Source organism: Gavialis gangeticus, unplaced genomic scaffold (assembly GCF_001723915.1).
Source record: "Gavialis gangeticus isolate Ggan-Ray unplaced genomic scaffold, GavGan_comp1, whole genome shotgun sequence".
NCBI lineage: Eukaryota > Metazoa > Chordata > Crocodylia > Gavialidae > Gavialis > Gavialis gangeticus.
Window position 1 is genome coordinate 4,014,404 of NW_017728980.1, and position 24,622 is coordinate 4,039,025.

The 24,622-nt window shown below is 46.8% G+C and overlaps 1 protein-coding gene and 1 pseudogene across 3 annotated transcripts in view; both read right to left on the reverse strand.

Annotated features, from left to right (window-relative positions):
- Positions 1–24,622, reverse strand: part of ETS1 (ETS proto-oncogene 1, transcription factor) — a 126,220-nt gene that overhangs the window by 40,665 nt on the left and 60,933 nt on the right. The window lies entirely within an intron of this gene.
- Positions 16,925–24,622, reverse strand: part of LOC109291373 — a 28,265-nt pseudogene continuing 20,567 nt past the window's right edge.

Genomic DNA, 24,622 nt, shown 5'->3' on the forward strand with positions numbered 1-24,622 from the left:
CCAGGCCCCGGAAAAAAAAAAAAAAAAAAAAAAGGTTGGGAACCACTGTTCTACGTAGGCTCATTGTCCATGTCCATCATAATTCTGAACTGTGGTAATCCTTCCAGCTCTTCATATTTGATTTCAGTCTCACCGGAGCACAGACTTCCATGGTGTTCAATGCTCAAATTGTTTTTGTTGATCAGTCATGACATTTCTGTTTAAGTCACCTACGAGGCTTGTGCGCTGTCATCCCTGCTTTATGGTATAGAAATGTGGACTACATATGCTAGGAACTTCAAGAGACTGAAAAGCTTCCACATGAGATGTCTGTATAAGATCCTGAAAATGAAGTGAAACGACAAAACACCAAGCACAACAGGTATTGGAGTGCACAGGACTGACATGCTTAGAAACCAGTATCAAGAAGAGGAGGTTGCAATCGGCCATGTCAGCAGAATGGAAGGAGACCGCATCTCCAAAAATATTTTGTATAGCAAGATTTGAGATTGCTCTAGAAAGTGGGGTCACTTCCTATGGTGATACCACGATGTCAGCAAAAATGATATGAAGTCACTCGACATCAATGTAGAAAACTGGGAGAAGTGCACAGAATCCTGTCTGATCTGGAGGGAACATCTGGCACTGGGTGCCATTCAACATGAAGTGGCTTTAATCCAGAGGATGGAAGCAAAGCGAGAAAGAATGCAGCCTGCTGTAAACTTGGATTCCAACTCAGGCAACATATGGATCTGTGAAACTTGTAATGAGCTGTGTCACTCCCAAATTGGGTTTATCAGCCAGAAATGAATTCATCAGGCGTCTGATTAGACCTCTTACATGTACATCATGATCCAGAGGATCAACAGTTGCCTATATTAAACAGACCAGTCTCCAGCATTTCAAGAACTAGCGTGAATTTAGGGGCCCTGGACTGATGGGCTTTGCTGCACACTTGGGTCTCGAAACTTCAAGGTTTAATTGTTTTACTGTTTTTACAGTCCAAGCTATCAATACAAATCCTTTTGTTATAACCTCAGGTATGGACCTGATGTCATGGTACCTAATACAATGACACACATTCATCTGAATGAAACACTTGGTAAATGCTGCTGGGATGTAAATTCGTGGCTCCATTCTTGGCCTGAGTCTTGCTACCAAAATGCTTCTACAGGTAAAGCAGGCATGCCTCAGACTGGGTAGAATGAGGGTGGGCTAATCTTTCCCACCTCAATGCAAAACACTAATTTTTGGGGCATGGTTTATTCCTCCTTCCTGCCCTTCTGATTAACTGAAGGCTCATTCACATGGGGAAAATCCTCTGAAAAACTATACCAGTAAAAAAATCACAATGCTTTATTTATACCAGTATAATTACACGTGTGGACAGTCTTCCTATGCTGAATTAAGAGTGACCAGCATTATACTGGTATAACTATAGTGCTGTATTATTATACCAATATCAACTATTATACCAGTATTGTTCTCAAAGTAGATTTCCCCATGTAAACAAGCTTTTAGCCTCCGCTCCAGATTTAGCTCTCAGGATTTTATTATAAGCATCCCACAGCCTGCAGAGATTTTAATTCAAGTCTCTTTAAATGCAACAACATCAAGTGGGTTTGTTATTTGGAACCAAGACTCCAGCTTATATCTGTCTGTCTAATTCACTGACATACAACTGCCCCAGGCTCCACACAAGAAAGGCTCAGGCAATGCTGAGCTGCACTGAAATAATAACAGTGTGAAGAATAAGGAGATGAAGAAGAGAAATGATTGCAAGTAGGGAATAAGGTAAATTGGTAGCATGTTATATGAGGGGAGTTTCAGCAGAATTCACAAACAAAGGATACCGAAAGGGAAAGCTTCCTTTTTGGTGTGAAATCTCAACTGGCCCCTCTTCTGGAATAAAATGAAGCCAACTCCCCAAGGAACCGGGGTTTGTGCTCACATAAGTTAAGTACAGACAGTCAAAAAGCCCAAGGCTGAATCAATTCAGTCTTCACATGTTAGTATAAGCCACAGAGATTAAACTGAGAAACAACTGGACACATAGTTGCTTTTGATTCAGGAAATGCAGCCACATGCCTTTAGTGGCTCAGGCCAGAAGCTGGGGGGTGCTAGAGCATGGCTCTCCAGCATGTAGCCAGCATGGGCTGTGTGTTTGCTTCCTCCTTCTGCTGCCCCCAAAGTCTCTGGGATTTGCAGTCCAGAATCACAGCAGTGGGATTCTCCAGGGTTGCTCATCACTTCCTCGTCCTGGTGCCTCTGGGATTTGTAGTCCACAGTCACAGCCAGCAGTAAATTTCAGTAAGTTCAGCAGCAGGACAGCTCTGTACTCAGGGGAAGGTGGGTTTGACCCCCATCCTTGGCCCCAGACCCCAGCTGGAGTTTGCCTGGGAGGTAAAGTCCCTGCCACTGCACCCACACACCAACCCTTCTCTGCTGGAGCAGACAGCACAGCCCAGCCCAAAGCTGGAAAGCATGTTGGGATGCTGGGGGACTGTGATTTAACTTGAACCAAGGGGTCTGGGATAGAAGTTTCATAAACCAGTTTGATCCAAATCAGTTAAGTCTGATACCACATTCAGCCAAGTTTATCTTGAACCAGTTTCAGCCATTTTGAAACTGGTTTATGTGCACTGAGCTTCTGTTCTGTTACAGCAATGGCTCCCAACCTTTTTTTTTTTTGCTGCACCCCTAAAGCTGGGTCGCGACTCCCGCTGCCAATTCACTCATGCCTGGTGGTGTCAGCAGAGCCTGGGCTGGGATCGCAGGGGGCAGCAGCGGCAAGAGCCACGCAAACTGTGTGCTGGGAGAGCCCTGCAGGCGGGAGGGGTAGAGCAAAGGGAAGATTCCCCCCCACCCTGTACCCCTGATTTGGGTCATGAGCCGAGGTTGGAAGCCACTGTGTTACAGGTTTAAACCACTTTCTGATCAGTTAAACCGGTTTATGTGTAACCTCTGTCGCTAGCCATAGAAAGCAGGGCAAACTAGTGAAAAGGAACGATTCAATCCTGTTTAGGCTTTTCTTCTGTCTCTGACTCAGGCCAAATCATGTTTGCTATGATTCCGAGCACTGCCAAATGTATCTAAAGAATGTGCTATGTCGACATACTTCATGAGTATCCCTACAAACATTCACAATTCAACATGCTTTGATTGGACAACCAGGTCATGTAAAGCAACTCGGTGCTCCAAATGGATGAACAATCAATCTTACAGGTTTCCCTTGGTGACGATGGAGAATGAAAATCTGAACCTGAACCTATTCAGCCTCCACAAGAGAAGGCTGAGGGGGAACCTGGTGACCGTCTATAGACTCACTAGGGGGGACCAGAAGGGTTTGGGGGAGACGCTGTTTCCCCTAGCGCCCGCTGGCATAACAAGGAGTAATGGGCACAAGTTGATGGAGAGGAGGTATAGATTGGACATCCGCAAAAACTACTTCACAGTTAGGGCGGCTAGGAGCTGGAACCAACTTCCAAGGGAAGTGGTGCTGGCCCCTACCCTGGGGGTCTTTAAGAAGAGGCTGGATGCCTACCTGGCTGGACTCATTTGAGTCCCGTTTTTGTTTTGGGGTTTTGTTGTTCTCCCGCCCTGGCGGGGGGTCGGGCTAGAAGATCTACTAGGTCCCTTCCGACCCTTAATCTATGAAACTATGAAACCCTCTTTATGTAAACAGTCCATAGCAGTCACTTAAAATTGGCCAATTGTGAGGATGTTCCTGCCAGGAAGCTCTATCACTAGGATGCTCATGAAAAAAAAGACCACAAGCAAAATTAATTCTTCCTGGCACTCAAAGGAATGACAAAGGCAACATGTCATTGAGTACTTGCCCAAATCTAAGCAATTAAACCAAGTACCCACTCAGGACAGGTGGGTAAACTGCAAGCACTCACTGTATGGGATACTCCAGAGGAAAGATGGGTAGGTTTTTTTGAATGGCCATGACCTCTTGGGGAGGAAACAGGCAGAGTTGGAACATGCCAAGGAAAAGAAAGCTCACAGCAGCAGTGTGCCTGGAAGGGTGAAGACAATGGACAAACCTGATCATTAACCCACCAGACACCTTCCCTCCCTCCCCAAGGGAGGCTGCAGATATGCGTGGCTCATAGCTCTTCCCTCCTGCCCCCTGAAATGCAGCAGTTCTAACCCTGTCTCATCCATCACCCCTATTATGGCCTCCATGGTAGCCTCTCTTCCAAGCACGTCCAGTAACCTCCATGACCAGCCCCCTTCAGTATCACAGCATCCCTGGTCAGCCTCCTCTCCTCAGGCAGTCAAAGCTGTGATGCTATAAAACAAGCCATCAAACAAGGAGAGTGCTGAGCTTTAAGGGTTCAGCTCCTCTATAGCATATACACAGCAGCTTCCACCCCCAATTTCTGCTGAAATGTTATCTGCCTTAATCCTGCTTACAGCTAGGGGACCAAACCACTCCCTGAAGTCTACCCAGTTTTCACCTCTTACTCTCCACCCCGCCTGAGCCAGCTCAGACTGGAATTCCCCAAACCCAGCCTGACTCAGCCAATGCCCAGTATACACTGCCCTCTCTGTGTGCCTAGTACTAATATCTTGGCCCAAGCTGAGTCAGTGCCATGTAATGCTAGACACATGGGTACCACGTGGCAGGAGATGGTCTTAATTAGGACAGTCAAGCTAAGATGACATTTAATCCCAATTAACACTCTCCATATCATGCTACTGCCCAAAACAACTCTTCCAGTACACAGAAAGACGGTCTACCTGCTAGCCGGTAAGTCCAAACACCAGCACATCTGATATCCGAAATGTTAGCTAAACCACACAGGAGTGGATGTCCTATGGAGACTAATCCATGGCTTAATGAACTAAGCTTATTTCTACAGAATCATTAATTGTGCCCATCTTTTAGGAGCTCCAGGTTGGCTGCAGTTTGAAAGATGGTCCTTCTTCTACAGAAGGGAAATCCTTATAGCAGAAGCCATCTGCTCAGGCCCAGGGCACATCTCTGTGATCTAGAAAGCAGGAGGCCAGTGAACAACCCCTGAGAGATGTGGCAGGCCAGGGTATCCCCAAACAGCATGTATATCTCTGGAGGGTCTGGAAAGCAAAGAGGCAAGCTGAGCCACAGCTCACACCACAGCTTGGCAGCTGCAGATTCCAGCAGTTCATTCCTTTCTTGCCTTTACAACCTCCCCAGCTTCAGGGCATCCCTAGCAAGATGAGCCACTAGGATTATGATGAAATGGTAGTGGTTACTTAATGGGAAGAGTATAGGTTTTAGTATGTCACATCTCCCATGCATCACAGAAAGTCCCCTATTATGTCTTTATTCCTGAGAGGAGCTTCCTTTCCCTAATATGAGACCATTTGGCTCTACCTATTTTTACCTATTCAGCATTCACAAATCTCACTATTAACAGACCCTCTTTATAACTCACAGAAATCCTCCATGTCCTTGGTGTTACATTAGATACCTTCCCAGCAGCAGGGCAGCATGTTTGGTACTAGGTGATGCCCATGAGTTTAGGAAAGAGCAGTGTACTGTGAAGATGGAAAAAATGTGAACGCTGCATGATCTTAGCTCTTTCCTCAAATACTGAATGCTAAAAATGATTTCTTCACCATGTTCTTTGGCAAACCCAGTTTGTCTCTCAGAGAGCTCTCCCTTGATCTCACAAGTTTTAGAGTAAAAAAATCTTTCATTAGTAACAGATTTCCACCGACCCATCTCCAAGCGCAAGCCTTACTTTGCTCTAGAAGGGGAGGACTTGGCCCACCAGAGTCTGGTATCATGCTTAGTTTGACTTTCTTTGTATTTTAAAGAGAGAGAGAGAGACTATATTCATGTATTTGTTTTGCAATCCCACAAATAATTGCACAGGCTTTGCAAACAGGTCAGAGTCAGGAGGTCAGAGCAAAACCGATAAATCTCAGCAGCGTTTACTCAGAATAAATAAAATTAGACAAGAATAATCAATTATTTTAACCATCAAAATAGCAAGTGGCTCCTCTAAACCAGTGGTCTCCAAACTTTTTTGATTGCGCAGCCCATCAGTAAAAAATTTTTAAGCACACACCCCCAATTTATGTATATTTATATAAATATGAATATAAATAGAAGCTCCAATATTTTCTTCCCGCACCCCAATGGATTGTCTTGCGCACCCCACTTTGGAGACCACTGCTCTAAACAAACACCCTGCTCCTGAAGCTGCTGCCCAGCGGTGAGTAAGGATCATAGCCACTTTTCTCTCTAGATCTGCAGTCAGATTTCTCTCTTTGCATCGTCATAGTTCATGCCAATGGAGTTTTGAACTCGCAGCTCCCACAACTGTTGTGGCCCCTGTTCCTTCCCTTGCTCTGGCTTAGGGAAACATAACGCTGGCCTGTCAGGGTGATCACAAACTGCTACCCAGCTTCCTCATCCTCCTTCAAATTACATTGCAGAGAGAGAGCGAGCATGAAATAGGATCATAAATACCAAAGACGGCACAAGCAGCAGCTTCCAGTCAGCCTAGTGTCTGGGTGCCTGAGAATAGAGCAAGACTTTGCTTCTTCGGCACCTTGCCAACTTCGTCCCACCAGAGTCCCACTTCTTTCAGTACAGCCAGCCATAGGGGGATGCTGCTGAGCCCCACAAGGACCCCTTCTGGAGAAGAGGCTCAGAACGGTCTCTAGTCTTTATGCGTTACAGAAACTAAAGCCCAATACTTTAGGACCTCTCCTTTAGCTCCAGTAGTCACAGATTCCACATTCTCTTCAGCCCCTGCCCAAGCATCGCAATCTCATATGCACAGTGCCAGGACATCACATCCTAGCACCACCTCTGGCTGCATCCCATGGTAGAGGGTAGGTTTTGTGAACCCCCAAACATGACATGAGCCAGGTGAATATTCCACCGTGGCTGAGGGAGATGCTAAGGGAAATTGTTCTGGCCTAGACTGAAAGTTTGCCAGTTGATTGCTAGAAAGCTTGCCAAGGCCGACAATCTGTATTTAGCAATGGGGCTGGTACAGCAGAAACATGCCAACTACCTCCCCCCCTAAGCTCCCCCAGTGCCAGCTCAGGGTGGGGACCTCACTTTCACTCTCCATGGCCTGCTGAGGCCTCAACCTCCTGCTGAGCCTCCCAACAAAAGGGCCCATGCTGATAGCTGCTTTGCTGCATATACCTGTCTGGATGATCACCAGTGGAGCTGGCGAGCAGCCATCCCACATTCTGCTATACAGCATAATTATGACTGGAGTGCTATTAGTGCTGGCAGTCGGTGTCTGCCAGCCCTGGCAACTGGAGCTCTCTGCTCCTCTCTTCCTCTATCTTCAGCTATTCCCAAGGGATCTCTACCGGAGGATCATCAAACTAGGGGCTGGGAGATATGAATAGAGGGCACAGGATTGCCCATACTGGTGAACAAGAGTGGGGTCTTGTTAAAGCGTACCTAGTTGGGCAGGGAATCCAGGGACAAAGGAGGGTGGTTAAGGTAGGAAGCTGAAGAGACAGAAAGGATGGCCCAGTAGTTAAAAAAGCAGCTTAGAACAGGGTCCAAATCCCTGTTCTGCCCAGATACTGCAACTTTGGGCAAGTCACTTAGTCACTCCATGCCTCAGTTTACCCTTTGTAAAATGGGGATCATAGCACTTCCCTGCCTCACAGTGGATTGTAAGTATGCACTAACAGCTGTGAAGTGCATAGATACTACAGTAAAGGGAGTACCCTGAGTACCCCTGGCATAAAAGCCTTCCAGTTATTGCCCTATAGCCTGTGCTATGGGATTCTAAGCACCTTTTGAAGCATACTAGCTTTTAACAGGCTTCATGACTCCCCTTTAAGTAATTATTATTAACCACCTGCCTTCTTTATTTTTAATAGCTGGGGAAACTAAAGTATAGAGTGCTGCCACTGTGGGGAGGGATTTTTCAAGCTCAAAAAAACAAGTTGTCCCAAAATCTCCCTCTCCACCACAAGGTAGAACCACCAGAAAATCTGCTGCATGTTTAGGCTGTGGCCAGCAAGCCTCACGCAGATCCCTACCCTCTTTGTTGCACTGTAAGAAAAACAGGCTTTACTGGCCCCAGAGTGAGAGGGATGCCCCCTGGGCTGCCAAAAAAAAAAACAAAAAAAAAACAACACACTTTTGCCAGCTCCAATTTCCAGGATTTTTGCTACGAGGGAACATCCAGGGCAGCAACTGGACACAGCAAATACTAGGAGGAAATAGGAGTGAGTTGTGGAAAGCATCCAGAGACATGCACTTTCTCCCAGGGCTTCCCTAACAGCCTCCTTCATTGAAGCCCAGGAGCCAAAGGCTGAATGATGGGCTATTCCATGAGCGACTCAAAAGCAGGGATCATGCCACTTATTAGTTGCCTCCTCAATCTCCCATCAGCGGGTGGCTAGGAGACTGAGAGAGAAAGCAGGAATAAATCCGAGCGGTTGGTGATGATCAGATATGCTCATAGGCAGAATAAGCTTAGAAGCAAAGGGATACGGCTGAGATACGCAGCCCTCATCCACTGTGAGCACAACATCCGGAAGCTATTATGGAATTACAGCCACTCTGGCTGCAAGCCTTCCCCAGCAGAAGCGCTTGGGAGCAGATGGTGAAAGGACTGATTGAACTCATCTGCTTAGGCCAAGAGGCTATTAGGATGCGATATAAGTGGAGGGAAGGGGGTGGAGGGGATGTCACTTGGCTAGCTGGAGGCCAAGAGTCCTTGCCAAAGGAACTCCAGGAATCCTCAGCTGATTCCCAGTCAGAGACGTTTCAGCTCAGGCCTGGCTGGATAGCTCAGGAGACTGGGCTGAGCCCATGGAGCCCGTCCCCATTAGCTCACCATTTGACCCCTTCTGGCTGATGTGAAATGATTTGGGGCTAGGGGAGGCTAACACTGCTCCACCCTGCCACTCACTGAACAGCCAGGCGCAGCGTAACAGGCAGCGCTGCCACTGCGCTGAACTGGCGCCGTTGAAGGGTAACAACAATTGAGTGGCAGAAGGTAGGGCAGAGGTGCACCTTACAAACTAACTAAATCAGAGGTGCATACGCTTCTCTGTGCCCAAGCTCACTTCATGATGTCCTTCACCAAGTCCCGCTAGGTCATCATGACCAGAATGGGACAGTTGCGAAAATACCCAGTCGGGGCTGTGCTGAGTCTGTGGTTAGGAGGAGGAATTCCAGTCTCCAGAGCCCAGCACCCTTCACCAGCACTGATGCTCAGAAGGGAACCAAAACCAGCAGCTGCCAGAGGTTTCACTTTTTCCTGCTGAAGGGCCTGATCCAACCCCCTGAAGCAAATGGAAAGACTCTGACGGCACTGGGCAGCAGCCCAGGCCCCACAGGCAGGGCTTTGCGTTGCGGTCTCTTCCCGCTTCCCTGAAAGCACGATCAAAAGTCAGGCTTTTCCTGCTAGAGCGCTGGCCTTGTTTACTGCCCTTCAGTTAAACCAGAAGTTAGCAAACTCTTCTGGCCTCATTTCAAACCAGCTCCAAAGGAGAAAGATGAAAACTCCCATCAGAAGGGAATGCTACCGGGACGGCTGTCTGTGCAGCACGGGGGTTAGAGATCATGGAGAGAGACAGAAAGATGAGCACCCTGAAGCAAACCCTCAGCTCAAACTGAGGGGTCTGGTCCTGAGAACCTGGCCCAGGCACCCTTTTCCGAGGTGTCCAAGCCCCTGGGTCAGACACCCCCGGCTCGCCGAGTCCCGCTCTAGTTTTACTGGAGCAAGAAGCAGCCAGTAACTCCCACAGCCTCCCTTGGCTCAGATCCCCAGAGGTTGAGAAATCATGAGCCGTGCAGGCGCTGTGACGAAGGCACAGGCTCCAAGGGCTTTGTAACCGTAAGGGGATCTTTTTGGAACAAACTTTTCCGAGACAAGTCATGAGATTGTTTCCTCCCTGGAATTTGCTCTGGCAGCTCCCATTGGCGGGGCGGTGCTGACTCAAGAGAGCGCCTGGCTGTGCCCTCCGGATGAGTAAATAAATTGACATGGGGAGCGGCGGGAGGAAAAGGGGGGCAGCTCCACATCAATGGCAGGGCAAGATGAAAGAGGGCAGCATCTTGCGAGCTCCCAGCAATGATTCCTTCAGCCTCGCACACCCAGTCAGATAGGGACACAGTTCTGACTTGGCAGGAGGCAGGCTGCTGCTTTATAATACATTGAATTAGTCACCGGATTAGCAAGTGCGTTTACGCACTCTGGTGCACAGCTGTTTAAAGACATACTAGCCCCCTTAAAAAAAAAAATAATAATTCATATCCAGATCCCAGATTCCGGCTTTAAATCAGCACTTGCCTGGAGACTCCCAAGGTAAAATCCCACCTAAATGAGGAAGAAAGAAGCCCTCCATTACAACCAGAAAGTGTCCAGCTACTCAGGTCAACACACATCAGAGGGGATGGACTGCCTCAAGGGAGAGAACAGGGATTTGGGGAGAGACGGGCATCCCCTTCACTCAAAACTCACTCTCTTCAGGAGCCTGTTAATATAACTGATTTCTACAGTGGTTAGATTGGCCTGACGGACCATATGTTACTCCTTAGGCTGCAGTCTTTCAAGCGGAAAGGTTCAGAGCGAGCTTCAAATCAGGAGCCGCTCAAAGGGATGGAAAGCAGCGCCAGTGGCTAACAACCCACCTGAGCCACAGCTACTGTGGTGGCTCTGAAACCCCGCAGCTTACGCTGGACGTGGAAACGTTCCTGCCACGGCTACAGAGCGCACGGGCTGCGACACCAAGGTAGCAAGCTGCCAGGAACAGGCTGAGCCTGTGACATCAGCGCCTAATCTCTTTGCATCGCCATTTGCAAATGTCTCTAAAAAAATACCCGTGGATGGACGCAGGTTGCCCCAGGAGACAGGGCAGCAGGCTCCGTGGTCTGAGCATAAGTCTGGGAGCTGAGACTCCTGGTTCAAACCTGAGGAATCAGCTTATATTCTGTGGTGACACAGCAGTGATCAGAGTAGCCTGGCTCATTATCCCAACTCCAGGATGTAACCAGGAACAACTGTAGTTACTGGCACTGCAAAGCTGGTTTTGAGCACTCAATAGTTAACATCCATCTGGCACTTTGAAGACAAAGCACTGAGTGTTATTGCCAGGGCTGTTTTAAAAATCTATTGTTTTTTTGCAGAAAATACTGTTTTCTTTGACAAACTTCCCATTCCTCTTTTTTTTTTTTTGTTCAGTGAAAAGCCAGAAAGTGAAGATTTTCAGTCTGGGAAAAGTTACAAAAGCAGAACTTTTGTGATTTTGCATTTCCAAAGTTCAAATTTTGAAAGAAATTAACAGTTTTTTTGGCGGGGGAAAGAATAAACCATTAACTTCAGCCAAGAATAGAGAGTTCAATGAAAAAATGCATCGACCAAATCCAAATCACTTCACACTTCCAATTGCTGTAGCGCTGCTTGAGTCTACTTCCAGCTTCTCAATGCTAGTGATATTAAAATACTAACTACTCTTGTTATAATGGCCAGGTCTTGGAACAGCATGCTTCACCCCTAGATCTCACAGTGCTGGACAAAGCAGGTCAGCATCATTATGTCCACTTTACGGGTAGGGAAACACAGAAGTGAAGTGACCTGCCCAAGGTCTCCCAGCAAGTTAGTGGCAGAAGTAGGAGGAACGCTGGCTTAAAGTCCTAGTCCAACCCTCTATCCACAAAGCAACGCTGCTTCCTTTATATGCAATATAGGGTACAGAATCCAGGTAGTCCTGCCCCAAACTCACAGGCTCTGAAAATTCATAGGCAGCATGGAAATCTTAACTGCGAACAGGACAGTACCTGCGAGAGAGGATTGAGCAATTCAAATTCCAGCTATAGGTGCGTAGCAGTGCATATACAAGCTAATGGTTCATTGCAAGGGCTAACATGCTGAAAAAGTCATTCTTTATCCCCTGGATACAAAAACCAAATTCAGCCTGGCCTTGGATGAGGCTCTGTACCTCTGTGTCCTCATCAAAGCGAGGCACCGATTCCCCGTTGCACTGCAGCTTGTGTTTGCAGGACACTTACTTCTTCTGACGTCACCAGCTGTACAAGGGGCAGAACCGACTCCTGCTGAGGTTAACAGCAAAACTCCCACTGCATGCAAAGGTGTGAGCTCAGGCTCTGAGAAGGCAAAGTCTTAAAACTTTGCTTTATTTGCTGACTTGTTTTCCTCACGACACTTTAATCTTCAGTGTTCAAATAGAAAAAGCACCTCCATTCCCAGTTAAACAGAGGGCAAAATTAGCAGGGGTGGGAGGGTGCAGGTTGATCACAACAGCATTTTATGACTACATAGTGTATGAACCAGCAGATGGATTTTGGAGGAACACATCCTACACGTTTAAATATTTAAACGAGAATGGGGGGGGGGTGGAGGTGCAGGAAGGAAGGTTGGATGAGCTGGTGGGTTTTTGACTCCGTGTCTAGCTCCAGTCATCAAAACCCAAATTTTTAACCATGACATCGCCCTTCAAGAAAGTGCTACAGGTCCCCTAAACCATATGGAGCCAATTTAAATACCCTCTGTATAAGGAAATATATTTAATTCATTACCAGTCCACTAACACCTTGCAAAGCGTGGGAGCGGGCTTGTATTTCAAAGCCACCCTATGAAGATCACCTTCAGGGGAGCCTATTTCCTTCTCACTGTGTTGGGAGAGTCATATGCCTAAATCCTAAGAAAGCATATACCAGCACCCCTCCACACAAACCCATCTAGCCTGCTCTACAGCAAAGAAGCCAACTCCCTTGCCACAACTAAACAGAAATTAGCCACAGGGCCATCCAGCAGACACAGATTCACTGTATGCACATCTGCTTGTATCTGCATTTTCTCTTTCCAACATTTTTTCAGCCCAAACCCTCCTGTGATAAACAGCTCCACCTTTACAAGTAGCAGAAGAGCAAATAAGCTGCTGACACAGGAGACGAGAAGCCCCAAATCCCGAGATCCAATCCTGCTTTTGGCAAGTCACTTCAGTTGTCTGTGGGCATAGACAGATATTGATATCAAATGACAGACGTGCTCTTACTCTGTGTGAGTTTGTACAAGTGGATCAAAACTGTCTCTGCTTAAACCCTGCTTCATTCAGGGTCAATTTTAAGGTGAGTTTGCCAACTTGTGTCACTACAGGGTCATCATGCAGACCTACCTTGATATCAGACAGCTGGGGTTTGCCTCCAAGCTCTCTTCCCTTTGGCTGCAGTTAAAAGGTGCTTTTGTCAACGCCCAAACTCAGTTTCTCCATTTGTAAAACGGAAATAACGATGGGCTCTGTCACAAGTCTGACAGAAGTCAAGGCCTGACTGCTGCACATGGGCTGAGATCCTCAGATGAAAGGGACTATCCACAAAACTCATCCATTAAAATAGAGGATGCCTCAGAAGATGTCAGAGGAGATAGCTGTCAACTCTACCCTGTTCCAGGTTTAAAATTGGAGGTAGGAACACCCGTGGGGCGAAGGAAGTTGTTTAGAAGACACTAGTATGGTAGAAATATCCAAACTTCTGGGTGTTTATTTAAACTAAGGCTGTGAGGCTCTGACCATTGCAGCAGTCATACCTAGTAAGATCTAACAGACATCAGAAACAGTACATAGCTCTTCAGCAGATGGGGACTTCAAGGTCAGCAGAGCCCCAGCTTATCAAGAACCCCGTCCTTGGGAGGAAAAAAAGTGTCTGAAATGCTGGCATGATGCATGACAGCCTCTGCATTTGCCTGTCCTATGCTATATTGGTACTTACTGTGTTGCAAAGACCCTTGGGATACCTGGACTCTGTAAAACAGAGGGAGAAGAGCGGCTTTGTGGTTAACGCACTGGGTTCCAGTCACAGCTTGCCCCCAGGCATGCTGCTTGACTTTCAATTATTCTGAGCCTCAGTTTCCCCTTCTTGCAAACAGGGATAACATCTTCTTTGTGGTGCTGAAGGCAGACAGTTCTCAGTGGTTGAGATATCAGAGACAAAAGAAGATGGCAGCATTCACAGGTCTCCCATCAGCATGAGGTTAGAATCACAGCATTGGGAAAGTAAAAGAGCTTGAGCGCAGTAAGGTCCCAGGTGGTAGCTCAGCATGCAGCTAACCTAACGCAGGCCTTAAGGCTTCCACCAGCAAGACCTGATTCCCCCTGCTGGGGTGAGGTGACTCCTCAGAGTAGCTGACCCTGCACTAAGTAATCTTGGCTGGCAGCCTGATGATACAAGTACTCCTAACAGGTGTAGTCAGGAGCCACCCCAATGCATGGGCTAAGCTCACAGAGCCTTGCTCGGAGCAGAGCGCTTGGTGCAACCATGAGAAAGCCCAGTCAGGCTGCAGACAAATGTCTCTGTGATTCTTTCTGGAAGAATTAAACCAATGGGATAGCATGGGAGTAACAGTGGGAATGAGTGTTACCAGGATCAGGTCCAGCATTAATCCTGGCTCCTATATCACTATATCCTATCCTACTAACTTGGTTCATTAAAGTGGGAGGGAGGAGGGGGAGATGAGCGGTTGGATCCTGGCAGATCCCTTCCTAATCCCAAAGGAATATGCATCATTAGACGGAGTTAAAACCAGGGAGCCACGAGCACATGCACACACTCATGATCCACTCAGGGCCACTGCTAGGGCTTTGCACGGGCACAGCAGCCTGCCCACGCAGTCAGCAAGGAACAGAAGACGACACTAAGGATTCACCTTGACCCACAGTCTTAAGCTCTGGTACTCAAATCTGGGGGAGCAGCAGGCAGGAGGGGACGCTCTTTTGAAAAGCGTACTTCTATTTATTTGTTGTATTTGGAAATAACTGGCATCGGCAAAAATATTTCCACTGCGGCTATCATTAGCCCTTCTCTGTCAATGAAGAGTAACGGGAGCTGACGGCACAACTAAGCAATAAGGTTTCACAAGAATGTCAGCCTGTTTTATCGCCAAAGCCAGGTAAACCATTGAAACAGCTTTGGGCAGAACAAAAGACGTGCTGCATGGAGCCCAGTATCAACCGCGCCAAAAAAAAAAATGCCTGTTCAGTTATATCGGGGGAGGTCAGGAAAACATGGCCTGTCCAATCCCGATATGCATCAGCTTGCTTCAGCTGCCTTCAGAGGCACTGGTCTTGCAACCAGCCACGCATAAACCAAAGTGCTCAGAGAACCAGGTTTCAAGTGTTTGTCATTTAGGCGAAAAAGTAAAAAATGTGCTATTTCAGCTAAGATTTCAGAAAAAAATGATTTTTGTAATAAAAAAGGGGTGGGGGGTTGTTTGTTTTCTTAAGATGTGGGAAAATGCTGCCAAACATTGCTACATATTTCAAACAAGGTTGCTTCACTATAGCTTTTAGCCACAGGAAAAAATAACTCATTCTGCTCTTTGATGGAGTCATCAACATTTCGGCCCTTATCGAAAATGAACAAATACTTTTAAAAATAAACTGCACAGCTTTTATATATAAAAGTCTGAAAAATGTAAAATAAGAGGTGAGCACGCACATACACGTGTAATTGCAGATTTAAATATTTCCAAAATCTTGGAGAAGCGGGACCAAGTTACAATTTTGAGTTTATTGGCAGTTTCTGCAAAATCAAATTCACTTACCCATTTGATTTGGTGTTTTGCCACCTTCTAGGACCGTTCCTTGAGCTCTTTATTGCCACTGCTGAATGGCCACTCAAGTAAGGGGACTATTCATGTGAATTAGGTACCTGAGTGTTTGCAGATTCAGGTCTAAAATTATCATCCTTGCCAGGCACTGCTGAATCGCACTCACTGGAATATGAGCTGACAGATCCTGAACTGGAGGAAACTGGAGTAGTCAGCAAAGGATGCTGATTTACTGCAGCCAACAAACAGGCGCAAACATACCCACGAGGCAGTTCTGAAGCCATCGTTTCACAAAGGCCAGAAAACAGGGTTACCTGAACATCCTGCATGAATATAAAGCTGCTACTGCTGGAAGCAGCAGAGGTGTCTCACCATTTTATAATTAGCAGAAGCACAAAGAAATGGTAGAGAAACCCAGCATGGCTACTTCAGCGAGGAAGCTTTATTTGAACTTGCGTGGCCCCTAAAAATTCCAATGCACCTGGGAAAAATGTAGGAGCTAGCTAAAGAATCAATAAATATTTATTGTTTAACCAGCAATATTTTGACTGTGGATGTAAGCATGGCCCAATGCCAGTGAAACTGGAGCCGCCTTGGCCAGTGCTGCAGACAAATTTCTTTCGTATCTACTTGGAAGATTATAAACTACACAATATGAAAAAGCCAAGGCAGCGAGCAGCTTAGTCACGAAACAGAAACAAAAGGACCGAGATGCAGAGCCATACTCTGGATGAAGGGCATCCACCAGATCCACTGGCTTCAATGCAATTATCCTAATTTACACCAGTTCACGTACAGTTCACGAGCTCTGTTGGTTTACACTGCTTGTGCTCTGGACCCATCACTCACAACCTTGAGCCCTGCAAGGAGCAGATATCCCATGCTAGAATACTTGAGACTTAGGCCCAGATCCTACTACTGGATCTGGGTGAGCAAATCTTTGCCCGACAAGCAGCTCCGTTGAGCCAGATGGGGCTCCACATGGGCACAGTGCAATGAATGTTCTTTAGCTGCATCCAGCTGTTGCCTGTACTGTATTGCAGGCAGCAAAGCAAATGTGTTGGTAATTGCATTCCTTCTTTGAAGTGCAACAGTTCATCCATGCAGCCTGTTTTCCTCCTTGCAGCTTCTCCGTTTCATGCGATTTACCAAGGTCAAACCTCACAACCTATAAAACATGAAGAGTCTGATCTTTTGCCCCCTTTTAGACAGTAGGAATCTCCATTGAGTTCAGTGGGCATTAGATTAACCTCTCCAGATCTAAACCTGCCTTCAACTAGTTTTCCCTGATACTGGTGTAGACTCATGTATGGTCAGAGGGCAAGAGATTTCAGGAGTGCGCACCATTCATCTCCTCTCTTTTAGAACAAGCCACCCAAAAAGAGAGCTTAAGGATAAAAGGGTGGGATGTCTTTTTGCTTTCTTTTGCTCCTTCCAAACAAGGAGTTGAAGTACAGCACCACAGCTGAAATGGGGGAAGCAAAGGAGCCCAGCAGCACCACAGAAAATACTGTAATGGCGGAGGGATGGATGAAAAGCAGTGCCCTGGGACAAAGAGGTCAACCCTCCGCTCATAAAAGGCCACAAAACGTATAACGTTCATAATGCTCAGAGAAGAGCTCAATGTGACCTCCTCCAAGCAACATAAATACAGTAAACTCCCTGGGTAACATACCAGCAGAGTTTATGATGTAAATGTGGAATAACCAGTCCCCTGGTTATTCCAAGTAAAAGCCTAGCTCTCCTATCAGCTAAGAGCATGTTTTCTCTGCATCAGGAGGCTGAAGTTTGTGGTGCAGGCTCATGGTTCAAAACCTGCTCATAACTCAGTGTATGTGGAACTCAGAGCAGCTACCTCGCAAAGGTCAAGTGCTAAAATGCCTCCAGAAAGGCTTAAACCTGCACTGGTGTGTGACTAGCTGCTTAACCCCAGCAGCCAGCTTCCTGCAGCTCAGAGCAACAGATTATTGATTCTGCAAAGCGAAGCTTGGCCCAATTCACCTACATGCAGAAAGTTAAACGGAATAGGAATTCCAATTACAACCCCGCTCTTTCTGCCAGCCCAGAGGCAGGACCTCGGGCTGCTGCTACTGAAGCCTTAAAGCGTATTCTAACTGAGCCAGCCTGCAGGAAACAATCAGAATAATGTGAGGTTAGAATCAGAAAATTAACTGTCTTTTTTACTGAAAAGAAAAAAACGTTCTTACTCATCACCTACCTTCTCCCCAACTGCCTGACTCATTTCTGCTCTCTGTGCAGCTACAAGAGACTAAACTGAGGTCCAGTCTGTCTCCAGTCTCAGAGCTGTCATCTTAAAGGTCTGACTGGCGAGTCTTTATTACAGAAAGTCAATGGGGGCTTGCTTAGGCATTCAGATCTCATCAGCACTTGCTGAGCTGATGGGAAGGCCGTCGTCTCTCGAAGCAGGCAGCACTGGAAGGAGGAGGGTTAGTTAAGGCGATTGCTTAGCACGGAGGCTGAGGTACAACTCCCTGCTCTGCAAGTGATCCCCTTTGATGGACTACTTCTGTGACACCCATGCCCTCCCTCATTGGGATATTGAGAGATAAATGCTTTTAAGATCTGGAAGTACTCAAAAACTACATCCCGGGAGCCATCCAAGTATGTGGAACAGATGCTTAAAACCAGACTGTCACTTTACTATCTGCTCTGAGTAATAAACGAGTGGACTCCGTGCACTTTTACCAGAGTGAGTGGGATCAGGCCTCCAAACATCTAAACTCCTGGAGGGTGCCTCCATCTTCATCAAGCCCAGAAATTCAGCAGTCATGCACAATGAATGTTCCCTGGCTGCCCCTGCACAGCTATGACAGTCAGTCCTCTGCTGATGCGCAGCCATTTGTCCCTTCTACATTAGAGTCTGAAGCTGCTAACAGCACTATCCCTACCCCTCTGGATTTCCACCTATGTAGAGGGGCTGGTTACCATGAAATAACATAGCTTCAAGTGAGAAAAGTCATCGCATAAAGAGTAATCTAGGCTGAGTCATTGCTCTGAATTGCATTGCTCTGAATCTGAGATCATTTTAAAATCCGTTCATGGCTTTGCATTGCTACTAAAATATTGAGGTAAAAAGGTTGCCCTGAATCCTGGGCAAAGACATCCCTATTTTGTGGATGCATCCATTCTGAGCATCTTTGCTTGCTATCTCTCGGTACCCGTGTGCTGCAGGCCAACTGTAGAAAGTGGATCTCTTCAGATTAGAATGACAGCTATTATTTTAGTGGCATTTCTTTTAGTTGTTCTTATAAAAATTAGCCTGGCATACTCCAGCTGGAGGCTATGCAAACCCCAGCTACTCACTTCCGTAGCTGCCAACAATCTGCTATGGGCTTGCAATGTCTGTATGGCAAGAGTCTTGTTTGGGGACACTCTTTTGGGAAGCTAAAAAGCAACATACCAAAATGTTATTTTGTTATCCCTCCATTTATAAGGCTTATCAAACCACAGCACATGGTAATTACATGGCAAATTAGAGGACGGCTCTTGTAACTACACTGTAATTACACAGTTATTACATGGTTTCTCAAATTTGGTGACAAAGAAATAGCAAATGCAAAGCAGGATTTGTGCTTTTGCCTCTCTTGATTGAAAATATGGTTCTGCTTTCTGTACACAGAGTAAAATAGTGCCTTCATGGTCTAGGCATCCTTTATTTTAAGGAAAACAGACAAAGAAAAGACAAATATCAAGCCCTCAAGCGAGGTCTCTCATTACAGGCATTAACATGGCTTTGCCCCTTAACAAGCTGACTTTTTGTATTTATAAAGTCACTGCATAGAGAAAATATATACAGAGCTACAGACACCGTGCTCCTCCCTTTGTGAGCTACTATTTCAATTTCATACCTTCCAGCCAGAGGCATTTTCTAATATGCCTAGAACAGAAATTATTCGATTGCAATCAAAATACTCATCTCAACCCAGCCAGACAGCACAAAATACTCCAGCAGCTCAAGACCTTCTGTCACTAGAGCCTTGCCCTGGTAGGTTGATAATTCATCCCTGCAGGAAACAATCCACAATGATTAGAGGTGCTCTTGCCATTGGTATGCATGCAGCATCCAAGATGTACCAGACATTAAAGACCTGAAGTTACTTATTCTCTTTGCTTTTTCCTCCCAACCATATGTGGTTTCTACTGTAAAGTCATCATTTCTCATTTCATGTACATTCAACATCTAGCACGAAAAGGCTGTGATCTCAACTAGGATATTTCAGCATTACTATGATACAAATAATACTATGAAGGCGTAGTGAGGATAGGGCTACAGAAAATCTTCAAGCGACACTGTGGGCACAGGGAGCGGCCTGGTGTACAGCCCACACAAGAATAAGGGAATATGGCATTGACTCAAAACTAGATTGGGTAGCGCCCAATAACTGCAAAGAGAAAACCAGTCTCCCTCTCCCAAGTCACTGCCCACAGCTCACTTCCTCCCCCCACACACACACAGCCCTGCCAACTACCAGCTCTCCTAGCTGAGCACTTCTTCCTCCACAGAGATGGTCCCATTTCTAGAGCAGGTGCCTTTGGCCCCCCAATCCCTCTGCAGGCGTGTGTGAAAGGGGACGGCCCAGCAGCCAGCACGCTAGATTCTTGGTATCATCCAAGCCCCGGTGGTGCCCGCTGCCTGGTCATAACCAATGATCTGGCTTTTGCTAAGCCTGATTTCTTAGGGACAAGAAGTGGATGTAGCAGGGGAAAGCCTGCAGGCACAGAGAGCAAACAAAAACCAGTTCTTCACCGAGTCCCTAGTGCAACCCCAGTGCTCTTCCACGAATATCTTGGCCAATTAGCTGGTTCCTGTTGAACAGAATGATCTTACAGATCATCCCAGTCACCCCAGTCCTACCTCCTGGGCGCATGTTCCAGGCCCAGCAGGTGAGGGAAGGAAGGAATTTCTGTTATACTCCCTAGATGGTACAAATTAACTTTTGCAATTTGAACAGGTAAAAGACGGTCTTGTAGGCATGTGCACACATGGCAGTTGAGGCGCTGTTGGTATTCCCAGCTCTGCTACAGAATCGCTGTGTAACCAAGTCTCTCCTCGCCTCTGTGCCTCAGTTTACCCACAAGGGAGGTAAAAATACTAGACTCCTGTGCCCTGAGTGTTGTGAAGATTCATTCATTCATGCTTCCACAGCACTTGGCCTGTCTGCAATGCCTTTTCTACCAGGGTCTCCATGTGCATTTGTAGAAGAATTTGGTTTGGTTAAGTCACCTTCACAAAGGGGCGAACAGAAGGAAGTGACCCTGCCATGGAAAAGTTAAAATACATGTGGGCCCTACATCCAGTTGCTAAGGGTCTGGATCCCTTTATGCTGTTGCAATAGGCTGCATATTGCAAATTGGTTTTCTTCTAGCTGCGGGGGGGAAAAAGTCTTGCCTTGCACCCAGAGCTCATCTCATCCCAACCCTATAGACAAGAGTGAAGGACTCGGTCAGATAAGAACACATCACCACAATGCCACCCACACACAAACCAATGTCTGTTTGCACACATGGTTCCAGTTCTTGGGAATGAGCTTGGGAAGCAATGCCATGACAGTGCTCCTTTCCCACTCCCAGCAACCTGGATTTTTACACTGAGCACAGAATGATTCTTCTTCTGGTGCCTCAGAGAAGAATGGCACCATGCCCACGTAAACCAGGGGTGGGATGGGAGGAAGGGGGGAGCAAGAAGAGAATCAAGTCCAGAATCTCTTCCTTTCAATGTTTTGTTGCACTGTTGTTATTTTGCCACTGATGGGGTTTCCCACAAGTCACAGGCTTTGTTAGCAAGAAATGTAATTCGCTCTCAGCACTTCTGAGTCCCAATTACAGATCCCCAGCTTCCAGAAAGGGCTACCAAGCTGCTTTTCACCCTAACCACAGAGACCAGCCAGTGTTTGCAGAGCTGAAGCAAATTGATGTATTTATGTGCCGCAGAGTTTCCCAATTTCAACATGAAGCTGTTTTTTTTGTTTTTTTGTTTTAAAAAACAGTCAACTGTTTTGAACCTTTTATAAAACAGCTGCTAGCCTCAGCCTTACTGGCATCCTGCAGGTTGGTTAGGAATTCTTTCAAATGATCTATTAAATCAGGGTTGGTGAGGCATGTGGCAAACATCTAGTGGACCCATGAAAGGAAGGAATGAAAAAGCTGAGGAAGAGAAAAGGGAAACAGAAATGGAAGAGGAGGAAGGAAAAACACAAAACGAAAAACATTTGTCTTAATTGCTGCAAGAGGGGCACTGTCTTGGGCTGTTGGAGCGATTACAGGGCGTTTGCAGTGAAAGAAAGCATTCCCTTTCTTATTATCCAGAACACAGAAACAAAGTGATACCACAACCTTAAAAATCAGTTCATGACCCAAAATCCTTTGAGAAACTTTGTGTTGTATCATGGTCCTAATCACTCAAACACAGCTTCCATTGAGCTGTTTTTTCACAGGGGCCCAACACCATGGTATAAGAACGCAGGAACATCCCATCATGTGTATGTATGTTGGCAACAAGAGCGGACCTCGCTCCGGAGAATACTGGACCAAGTTGTGCTCTTTGATCCAAGGCCAACCAGCTTATTTTTAAATCTTCATGGCTTGCTACGAAGTTTTGTGTATATGGGTAGACTGAACAAGTTATGAGTGGGTTGCGGTAAGATTTTATCCCTGGGAAGGGACAGGAACAACTCAGACCAGTTGGCGTATCACCATCACTTTACAAGAGTGTCAGGCACCTGCTGCATTAAGCACTTTTGATCATGCACAACGCCATGCTAGTAACAATTCTTACTGATGAAGCTATTGAGGGTGGGGCAACCCACGGGAGGAAAAACAGCCATGCAGCAGAAAGGCTAAATGGATCAAAGACAAAGGAGTGGAATATCCCAGCGTCTTCTGGGATCAAATGCAAGGCAGGTCAGTGGTGACCCAAAGCTGACAGCATCTGAGTACTGCCTGTTGGCCCACAGGAAAGGAGCGGTTGGGTTTGCACCTTCCTAGCGAGGCAGGTTTCTGTATCACCAAAACAAAACACACCAAACACAAAAGAATACAACCACCTTTGTTGCCAGCCTCAGCAAAAAGGCAAAGGATTGACTAGGACCTGGGAATTGAAACCGTCTCTTCCTTCAAAGCTGTTCTTCCAAGACGAGACAGGAGGGAGTCTTATGTTCTCATCAGTTTCCAGGGACATAAGCCCAAAAGCAACCATGATCTTGACATTCATTAAACTGAGTTAAGAAAAGTTTCAGCTTTTCTTTACAAAGTGAAGGGGGAAATGAGGTTAAGCCAGCTAATTGACAACCCTGACCTCCTTGGCTCACAGCGTTAATACAGCCACCAAAACAGGAGCAACTGTAACTCAAGTCGATGGGAAGTCATCTCATTTTTTAGTGCTCTTACAGCCAAAGTTTGAACTTGGGTCAACTTTAAAAAACTGCCTGCAGTCTTGAAATGCAAAGAAAGATTGAGATGGAAACTTTAACAGCCTTCTTAACTTACCAAAGAGAAACCAAACTTAATAGGACCAATGAAAAAGGTTCTCTCTCAAAACAGCACCGGGCAAGCCACAATTTTGTTCTCAACTTATGCGACCCCATTGATCTCAAGTGGAACGGGGGAGAAATGGACCCCGGGTAATCAAACTGAAAGAACAAAGCCCTTGGTAATTTAATGCCAGGAGAAGCTTTCCTTCTAACAAACACCCTTGTCCAGGTTGAATGACATAATCCCCTCATCTACATCCGTCTCCACACGCTCCCCCAGTCAAACATGTATCCCTCTTCCCACTGTCTTCCTCTCCCTGCGCCATGTAGACAATACACATCCTCAAACACGGGAGTAATCTTTTGGTAGCGTTCTTTTAGCCAGAGCCTGCAAGCTTGGACACATATAGATAACATTTTTAAAAATGATGTAGGCTCCTAGAGACCACATTGGCAATGAATGGTATTGGGACATCTGCAATTCCTGAAAGGTGCCTAATGACATTTGCAAAAGCTCCTAAATTCCACTGAAATGCATGGGAGATAAGCAGCTAACCTGCCAACTTACTTTTGGAGAACCGCTCTGGGTGCCTATATGTGCCGTTAGACACTTAAATATATAAAACTGTGGCCCGTACTCACCTATAACCACTGGGGTTTTTTTGTTTAGGTTTGGTTTTGCAAATGGGATTTTTGCACAGCACTACAGACCATATACAGTATCAGTCTAACTGACAGGCACTCAGCATCTGCAGCTTCTCACTGAAGCCGCCTTTCAAAAATATACACACACAGAGGCACTGCACACAGGGCTGCCTATGAAAGATGTGTTATGCTTACGTGTGAGGGTGTATAACCGATCCACGCATACTGAAGCAATCTGCGAATGTACTGATCTTATACTGGCGTCTATTTTAACTGCTCAGTAACCACTACACCACGCTGGCCCCTGCTTTTAACTGTCAGCTGTCACTTCGTTTCCTACAAGCAGCCTGAAGTTGCATCAACTGGCAAGAACGGAGCCCCAGCCTGGACTTCCTAGAAACTTGCTCAGCAATGAAGAAGTGCAGCACCCTTACAGTTTTGTTTAACGAAGTGGCACTGTACAAAAGCCAGGGACACCAGTCCCCATCAGTGCCCAGCCAGCTGTGGGAGGGAGCCATGCACCTCAGCACAGCCTTGCTCGCAGCTACCTGGGAAAGTCGTCGCCGCCTTGCACGATGCAAGCACCAAACTGACCTCAGCAGAAGCTGGACTAGAAGCAGCTGCTTTAGCTTTTGAAGACAGGCAGGAAAGTCAGATGAGGTTAGAGACTGAGAACAGCCCTTCGCACGGCAGAAGCTGAGCTGTTAGTGTTAACCACAGCGAGCGGCGGCTAAACTTCTCGCTGGGAACAAGACGAGCGGCTCCGGGGAGGCGACCCCCGCGCCTGTCCCCGGCGCAGCAGCCGCGAACAACGCGGGCAGGCTCCGCGCGCCCCTCGGCCCGGCTCTGGGGAGGGAGGCAGGGCAGCAGCGTCACACGCAGCTTGTGCCTGCTCCTTCCCGCCCCGGGAGGTTGCCCTGACAGGCGGTGCCGGGACGACCCCCCCCCCGG